Source organism: Meleagris gallopavo, chromosome 7 (genome assembly GCF_000146605.3).
Source record: "Meleagris gallopavo isolate NT-WF06-2002-E0010 breed Aviagen turkey brand Nicholas breeding stock chromosome 7, Turkey_5.1, whole genome shotgun sequence".
NCBI classification, from domain to species: Eukaryota; Metazoa; Chordata; class Aves; order Galliformes; family Phasianidae; genus Meleagris; species Meleagris gallopavo.
This window is the reverse complement of record NC_015017.2, coordinates 14,308,590-14,317,622: the sequence shown is the minus strand read 5'-3', so window position 1 is coordinate 14,317,622 and position 9,033 is coordinate 14,308,590. Positions and strand designations below refer to the sequence as shown.

At 39.9% G+C, this 9,033-nt stretch overlaps 1 long non-coding RNA gene across 1 annotated transcript; it reads right to left on the bottom strand.

Annotated features, from left to right (window-relative positions):
- Positions 1-5,401: 5,401 nt before the first annotated feature.
- LOC104911660 lies at positions 5,402-8,766 on the bottom strand. Its single transcript, XR_794101.2, has 3 exons — positions 8,729-8,766; positions 7,109-7,198; positions 5,402-5,440 (listed from the first exon to the last, which is right to left on the bottom strand). It is a non-coding gene; the product is annotated as an uncharacterized LOC104911660 (long non-coding RNA).
- Positions 8,767-9,033: the final 267 nt, after the last annotated feature.

Below are 9,033 nucleotides of genomic sequence, written 5' to 3'. Positions count from 1 at the left end.
GGGCGGACCGGAGGGTGGGGGGGATCTCCGGTGCTTAATTCCTCTGCTAAACAAAAACGTTGAGCGTGGGTTGGAGAAAACCTGCTTGCTGGGTCTTTTCTCAGCTCTTGGAGAACGCTTAATACCGTTCTGAATTGCCTCATACCTTGTTTGTGCTCCTGTGTTCAATGGGCTCTTTCATAATTCAAGAATTTTTCCGAGTTTGAAGTAGCCGTCCTGTTAGAACATGAAATCTGAAGTAAATAGCCCTTCCTCTGGTCCGTTACCTCTCACAAACTCCTCGCAGAGCAGAGATCTGAATTCTAACCAGAAACGGCCTTGAAACATTTTCTGATGCGTCCTACAGTGAGAAAGGGAAGCTGAGAACAGCTTCTTTTGTTTGTGTGTTTGCCCAGAAATTCTGAGTTTGTCTGAGTCCCACATGGAAGGATGGATGACACAATGGGAAGAACCTAGTGCTCAAACTGGTCACACTGGGACGCTGGTGGAGGAGCTGCTGGTGTACCCCTCCCCTGCAGTAACTCGGCTCAGGAGTTGGAGGCTGGCAGGTGAGGGTAAGTCAGACACAGATTATCCATCAAGGATGATCCACCAAAGGAATGTCCTGTGTGACTGCACACTAGTAATATCCAACATGTTAATATTTATCTTTTAGTCCATTCCAAAACAAACTTGATAGAGTATCAAGTAATAGTTTCCAAAATACAATTGAAAAGCTCAAAATCTATCAGGCTTAAAAAAAATCAGAATTTTTCTCTTCGTATCCAGCTGTTAAGTCCTATTGTAACGAACAACGAATATTATGTTCATGAAATATTATTTTTCTATGTAAGCAGTGGTTGTGGTTGCCATAGAGATGTTATTCAATCTTAAATTGGAAGGTGGTCTACAATGGCCATGTATCATACTCGCTGTTAAGATGAAAATGTTTAAGAACCCGTGTGAATACCGGAACATTCTTCAGAGCAAATGCATTTCCATTTAGTAGACTTATGATTTTTTTTAAATGACATTTCAGTGAATGGTAACCATCAGCCTCCTACAGGGAGATGTAATGGTAGACAGATAATTGTGTATGGCTTGGAACAGTTTGTGTGAAAGTATATCTTGGCTCTGCCTTTGAACTATTCTTGTCAGAAACACTAACGTTTAACCCATAATTGTAAGGACCTTTACAAAGTATTTCATCTAAGCCTTCCTCTGTATAACCCATTGCTCTTTACCACATTTTTTTTTTTATAATACATCAATTATTGAAAATAGATTGACCTGAGCTTGTCACTGAGAGGTCTAGATTCATGTAGAATGGTGCATGTAAGCAAGTCTCTGAGGGATGCCTGCAACCCAAAATCAGTGGGGTAATCCCAAGAGCTGGGAAAAATCTCCTGTCAAACTTAACTATTATATTAAATATTATGTGACAATATTAAAGGCCAACACTGTTCTGAATCAGATTATGGGGACAGGTCACTACTGGAAGACTTAGAGCAGCCCTCATGGTATGACTTACCCTGCAAGAGGTATAGGCCAAGAAATTTTCTCTTTTCTCCAGAAAAACAAGGCAACTGGTGAGCTCAAAACACTGATCTATTTTATACATATCAAAGGCCTATTTATTGTGAGAAAGCCTTCCTTCACTTGAACATTGTACTTTTTATGAGAATTAAGGTGCAAGAAATTTTATTCTCATTTGTTTAGAAGAAAAGCTGTATCTAACCACAACAGGTATGAATGTAGGCTTTATATTACTGATGGTCTCTGCAAAATATGAAATTAGTGTCCTAATGCTGCAGATGGAGATTTGCGTCTTTGGTCATCTCTTAAGGCCAATATGGAAAGAACAATAAAGTGAAAGGAGCAACAACAACAAGCAGAAATTCTTCTAAGGCACATTCCATAGGTCTTCTTCTGCAGAAACATTCAAGCATTTCCAATGCTTCTTTTCATCTGCCTCTTCCAGTAACCTTATCAATGTTAGCCCTTGTGAGAAATGTTTCAGTTAAAGAGGTTTCAGAAACTGGGAAACCATCTGTAGAAGCAGAGAAACACAGGTAGAGTCAGGTCAGTATTTCCCCTTCATTAACTACTAACTCTTCTTATAATGGGAAAAGTTTCTTAGTGATTACCTCAGCATGTCTTCTTTCCCAGGGTAATTGGCCTTGACTCTCTAAACTCATTTTGTCTTGATTGCAACTGACTGTGGGCAGACTTGTATTTGCTTTGCACTCTATCCCTTCAAAGGCAGCAATAGCATTCTTGCCACATAGATTTGATTATAAACTTAAAGGAAAAGTGTTTGCTTTTCACCTTAAGATTATAGAATTAAAGTTGAAAAAGATCTCTAAGATCATCTAGTCCAACTCTCCACCTACCCCTGATGTTACCCATTAAACCATGTTCGATAGTACCACACTGAATGTTTCTTGAACACCTCCAGGGACGGTGACTCAACCACCTCCATGGGCAGTCTGTTCCAATGCCTAACCACTCTTTTGGAAAATAAGTTTTTCCTAATATCCAACCTGAACCTCCCCTGGTGCAACGGAGGCCATTCAAGAATCTAATACCCACCTCGCCACAAGTTCCTTTCAGGTCATTGTAAAGAGTGATTGGGTCTCTCCTGAGTGTCTTCCAGACTGAACAATCTAGTTTCCTCAGATGCACCCCATAAGATTCGTGCTGCAGACCCCTCATCAGCCCTTCTCTGGATACTCTCTGAGACCTCAATGTTTTTCATATAGTGAAAAAATTGATTTACTTACAACTAAAGTACAGTCTGCAATCCTGAATTTATGTCCCTGGGAAGACCCCACTGAATTCTCACAACTTTACTTCAAAAGACAGAGCTCTTCCCATTGGCATGCAGGTCTTTCTTCCTTGTCATTTGGTTTTCAGTGAAGTTCTTTTGAGTCGCTTGATCAAGTATGTATTTATTTAAGATTTTTGGAGCTTTATTGATTTTCTTACTCAATTGTAAAAAGCACAGTTGTATATATATTGAGTTTAGGTTCCTCCAAGGGACACTGATGTTTTATAATGAGATATCTTATATGCCTGTATATTTTCTAGTTTCCTTGCTACTGCCTCCGGGGATACAATCCCAGATTCAGTCAGATCTCCATCTGCCTCCCCCATAAAAACAAATAAAATGGCTGCTTAGCCACCTTGCTACTTCCTCACCAATCTATTTTTATTTTTCAAGTAAGGTAATTATAAATGTTGTTCTTTTCTACCTTGCATTTAAATCTGATGGACCCCTTGTTACCTGAGATGCTTTCTGCAACTTGCTATTACCTCTTTGGTACTCTTTTTATTTTCCCCACCTACTTCCAAATGCTTGGTGTTTAAGGGTCCCAGTTGTCCTCTTAGCTGCTCAAAGGCATTCTCTTTTTCAACTCATGTCTGCTCCCTCTAAACTAGAATGCTCAGTAGCTGATGAATTTAGCCTGGGAAAGGGATTCTAACTTATCTGCATTATTTAAATTTATGTGAGAAATTGTGCATATGATTATACTTCACTCCATTAATTACCTTCAAACCATTCAATCATGCATAACTGTGCCATTAGTACTATGTGACAGGTTGGTTAATTCCCACGATATAGCTCTTATTTCCCGGTTACAAGTTGAGTAAAATTATACTGATTTTGACCATAAGGTTTTTGGCACCAGAAATTGTTTGTTATCTGTCTACAGAGTGCCTAGAAAGTCACATCTGCGAGTTATCCTAGGGTTGGCTGTGCACATTCAATATCAATAATAGATGACAAACTGTTGTCAGGATAACCATAAACGCTTCTTCACAAAACATTCTGGTTTCGTTTACATAGTCACAATGCTTTTCAAAATAACTTATGAACAAGTATTTGTGTTTTTTGCTAAGTTAAAAACAGTATAAAAATCACGAATCAGCATTAAATATTTTAATGAAATATTCACATCTGTAATTCATTACTTTCCCAGCCCTGTTAAATCCTTTTGCAGTATGTGCTTCCTATGAGAAACTGGAGCAGAAAAAAAAACTAGTCTAAACAAAAACATATGACATCTTACCATGGCACTGTAAAAGCAGCTAAAGCCTTCCTTTCAGTCACAATCTGTTCCGAGAATGAGGTCTCACTGATACATATAAAGACTATTCAATGTTATCCTGTCCCTGGAGAATATCAGCTTCACAGATAACATGGAAGCCTATTCCTCTGCATAAGCAATTTACTGCGAATGCTGGAAACACTGGAGAGATTGTAATTTGGAAAATAACTAACTCCAACAATACCCAGGAAAAATATATTCAAGAGTTTCAGATGCTTCAAATTGTAATTCAGGGAATAAGTTAACTCCTAGACGGGGAAGAACAAGTAGGTAAGGAAAATACATTAATAATATAGTACATTAGTAATATAGAACTTAAGATGCTGAAAACCAGCAGAGGGAACATCTGAAAACCTCCTGGTAAAGTATCCAGGTAGGCTAGCCAGATGGCATACTATTTGTTTTCACTACTTCATTTAACATGGAAACGAACTGTTCTTCAACTGAAAAACAAAACCAATTAGAATATTTCTTTCCCTCAGTGTTCCTAAAGCAGCCTCCATTAAAAATCACCAGGGATTTACAAATAAGAGCTTTGCATTTTCTCTTTTGAAGTACAGGTGAAAGATCGGAGACACCTCCTGAGCTCCCATCTGTTTTTAAAAAGAATACTATCTGCACAGCATATAAGTAGGAGATTAGGAACTGTGAGAATAATAGAGGAAAAGGAACTTGAGTTAGTACATTTGTCTTTGGCGTCACTGTCACAACCAAGGAGGATACATCACATATTGTCATGTTCTGGAATTTTTTTATTAATATAAAAATTATGCAGTGAGCTATAGCTCTGAGAAGAACTGAATTGAAAAGACCATTCTTCAGCTAAAGTACAGTCTCATCTCTCAGAGATCTGCTTCTTCAAGGACAGACAACAAGCTAAGCACATATAGCATAATTTTGTCACTGTCCCCAGATAGAAAACTATGAGATACAAAATCCACTGTAAATGCTGGTGGTTTAGAACACATGGGAAACCAGTCATCTTCTATCTTGTGCTGTGGATTAAAAATATGTACTGGGGATAAGAGTAATCTTTAATTCTCTACATAGCCAGAGCTTTCTTTGGAAGAGTTAGTCTGGGATAAAATAAGTGTGGTGGTGAATGACGGGATCCTTTTGTACAACAGCCACAGGACCATTTTCACACAGAGGGCGGTGACACACAGGAACAGGTTGCCCAGGGAGGTTATGGATGCCCCATCCCTGGAGGCATTCAAGGCCAGGCTGGATGTGGCTCTGGGCAGCCTGGTCCGGTGGTCGGCGACCCTGCACATAGCAGGGGGTTGAAACTAGATGATCATTGTGGTCCTTCTCAACCCAGGCCATTCTGATTCTATGATGACCATTCTCTGAAAGATGAGAATACAAGAAAGCATTAGGAAAATGCCTCACATCTCTGACTGCAAATATTTAAATTAATACTATTCAATATGAAATTTTGGTATGCCAATCAGGACCAAAAATACTCCTTCTAATGAATCCATGGAAAAAATTTCTCTAGTGTCACAAACAGGATTTGGCTCTAATTGCAGTTCTGTCTGTATCTCAAACAAGCGTACTGGTGCCCATTTGGCAGCACACATGATATTACTTACCAGTGATAATACCTAACCAAACTGGTATAGCGCACCATGAAAGTCAGTGTATGGAAAAAGACATATCTATCTGGTGCATTGTGTTGATATTCTTAATACAGTATGGGAAGGCTCTGCAAGTATATTATTATAGCCTATGTACATATGCATCAGATCTAATGATGCAAAAGTCCACGTCAGAAGCTTGAACCAGCATTGCCTGTGTTACTGGACACTGTCTGAAAAGTTGTATTCAAAAGCTGTGTTCTTAGTTGCTTTTTTTCCTCCCCCACCACCAAAGCGGGTTCATATCGAGACTTTTTTCTCATGCGGAAATTTGTTCCCATATTAAAATGGTTTCTTCACCTCCTCTCCCTTCTGCTTTTCCTATCAAAAGATAAGTTCATTGTATTTTACTAAAAGTTAAATAGTTTCATCTATACAAAATGTGAATGCAGACCAGGTATAAGAACATTTAAAGGACAAGCTGCAACTGTGCTTGACTAATTTCAGCAGATATGTGGGAAATTGGACCAATGGAGTGAATGTTTCAGAGCCTCCGGATGAATCACACAGATCGCTCTGCAGGGCACGGTACTTGAGCACCTGCAAGAGAATGCTTGTGCTATAAGAATAGCATGAAAGTGGCTAAAAAGGAGAGATAGATAATTTGGATTTAATGTTTTCATAGGTTATCCACCTGCATACATATATTTAATTGAATCTCAGGAAGTTACTTCTGCTTAATCAATAGGAAGGATGGATATATTATGTGGACATAGAATTTTGGAAATACATAGGGATTTCATGCAGTGTTCAGACTGCGTTATCTTATTTATTAAAGACTAATATTGCAGTTGCTGAATTTTACAATAAAATAAATTTGGAAAACTTAGATGAGTTCTTCATTTTAAGAATTAATTTCAATACACAGCCTTGTAATTACATTACATATTAAAAAATACACTGTATAATTAAATAGTTACCTATTAAACATAGAACCACGCAGACTTATAAAATGATACCCCTACAATACTTTATTTTAAGTCCCATAACAATTTTAAAATACTGAATCTTTCCTTAGAATGTCTGTATGGGTACATTAAGACATTAGGAGGAGATTAACTCTGACAAAATAGAAATCTGAACAACGTTTGGTTCTACATTTGATTTTCTCAGGGTTTGTAAACCAGCAGAGAAAATAGGGTTGTTAGGCTTTTCTTTGTTTGTCGGCTTGTTTTTTTTTTTCCCCCCAGCACATTTTCTTTCATTCATTCACTCAGTCATTCTGTAGAAAGAGACAGCAATAGATAGTTTAATTATATGCTAAAAGATCAAAAGCTGCCTCCATATGATTACACAGTTCCAAAAAAGAGCAGTCACCAAAATAGTATCCACCAAACCAAATGACATCGGCTGTAACCTCAAAGGAGCACACTGTACCTCATGCGTGTGGCACAATCTGCTCTACTGTGAGATCTCTTTTCTTTAAGAGGGAGGCTTCACGTGTCCCAAAAAAGCATAGCTTCAGAACTGTAAGAAGAAAAAGCAGAATGGGCACTGAGCTCTTAGAAAGGAAGCCCTGTCCTGAGCACTGTGCAGCGCAGCGGCTGGAGCAGTGAGCGCTCCGGGACACTTCCCATGAGGATAACTTTCCCATCACTGCCCCAGCCTAAGGGCTGAGCTATCCCATGGCCAGGGATCGCTGCAGGGCATGGCAGCCCGAGGGAATCTTACATAGCACGTGCCAGGCACTGCGCTGCCTCGCAGCCAGCAAAAAATATCCTGGTGTTTCTATGCCATGAAGCCTCTGGGGCTGCAGAACAAATCTGTCTCCTGGGTGGTGTGTGAGCCAGCGACAGGGTGTAAGGAACCACAGCAGCAGTCCCAGGGACAGTGATGGAGCAGAGGGATCTCTGGTGGCTTTTCAAGAGCTATTACAGAAGATCTACAGATTTTAGTACCAGATTTACTGCTTGTGCCAGAAAGGGGGAATAATTTTCCCTGAGCTCCTGCCTTGCCCATTTGAGGGAAGCTCCAGGGAAAACTAACAACGCTCTGCTTTCCACGAGGGAAAGAGAATATCTCAGTGCACAGTGACAATTGTTTTTTTCCTACAAAACTATCGAGTATATATTACATTATATCAGCGTTCATAATTATGCTAAGAATTAAATTGAATGGAATGTGAATGACTCCAGGTCAACAAGCTATTAACTCACAGGCTATTTTACCAGATGGTTAATGTGCACTTCTCCTCTTCCTCTCATTGTAAAAGTGAAATGAATGACTAAGTTGATAAGGACATCAGCAATCATAGCTGCAGCAGAGCTCAGCAGAAATGAAAAACAACCTTCTGTGCACAAACAAACAGTCCAGATATATGAAGAGCATACGGTTTCTGACATTTGTACAGCATGTGCAACTAGGAAAGAAGCAATATACAAGGTAGACTCATTTGCTTGTAACAAATTCCTATTTGAAACATACTGTAGAAATGAATGAATTCTCAGCTCAGACTGAGAGGAAGATAAAGTGCTGTTCTCTGAGCTACACCTACACAAAGTCCCTCTGTCTTACAGTTTTTCGATCATTAGGGACAACTTTTCATACTTTTCCCAGTAGGTGCAGGAAATAGGTTCTTTAGGAAACACGTGGCAATCTAGCAACTGGATGGAACAGACAGGCTGTTTCAAGTCAGCAAATGAGACTGTGTACGACACGGGTGTCTCTACTGACAGCCTATCGTGTCACAAAACTGCTGAACCTTCACTCGTTCCTTTGGAAACTTAAAATCTGCTCAACAGCAGACAGTACAGAGAAGGGCGGGCCACAAAAACTTGTCTTCTGTCTGCCTTTGCAGTAGAATGATGAATGTTAACATGAGCAAGAAAAAGTAATTTTTCTCAAGAGCCCTTTGTGGCTGCCTGCTTTGCCTCTGCCCATGGGCAGTGTTTAATCAATGGATATACAGATGGTATGTATGTGTATATATATATATATATATATCCAGGAGCTTGGCTAATATAATTTACATTGGAGAAATGAGAGAAAGTCACTCACCCTGTCCTGAGCTTGAAAGATGAACTCCTGATGGAGCAGATCTCCAGAGAGATCCTTCCCCACTGGCAGTCAGCTCTTAAATGGGTCTAGGAGAGGTGGAGCCAGGCTCCACCCCTTCCTGCAGCACAGGTGAATTGCCTTCACCTGTGCTCCCGTGGCTGACTCATTGCTCGCCTCAGGTGATCAATCAAAGGTTCAGGCCGTGATTCAGCAGCCCCATACAGGCAGCCATGGCTGGTGGGTGGCCAGAGGCTGGGTCTGTCCCTTGCTGCCAGCTGATGAGCGTGTGGGCTGTGTGTGAATCT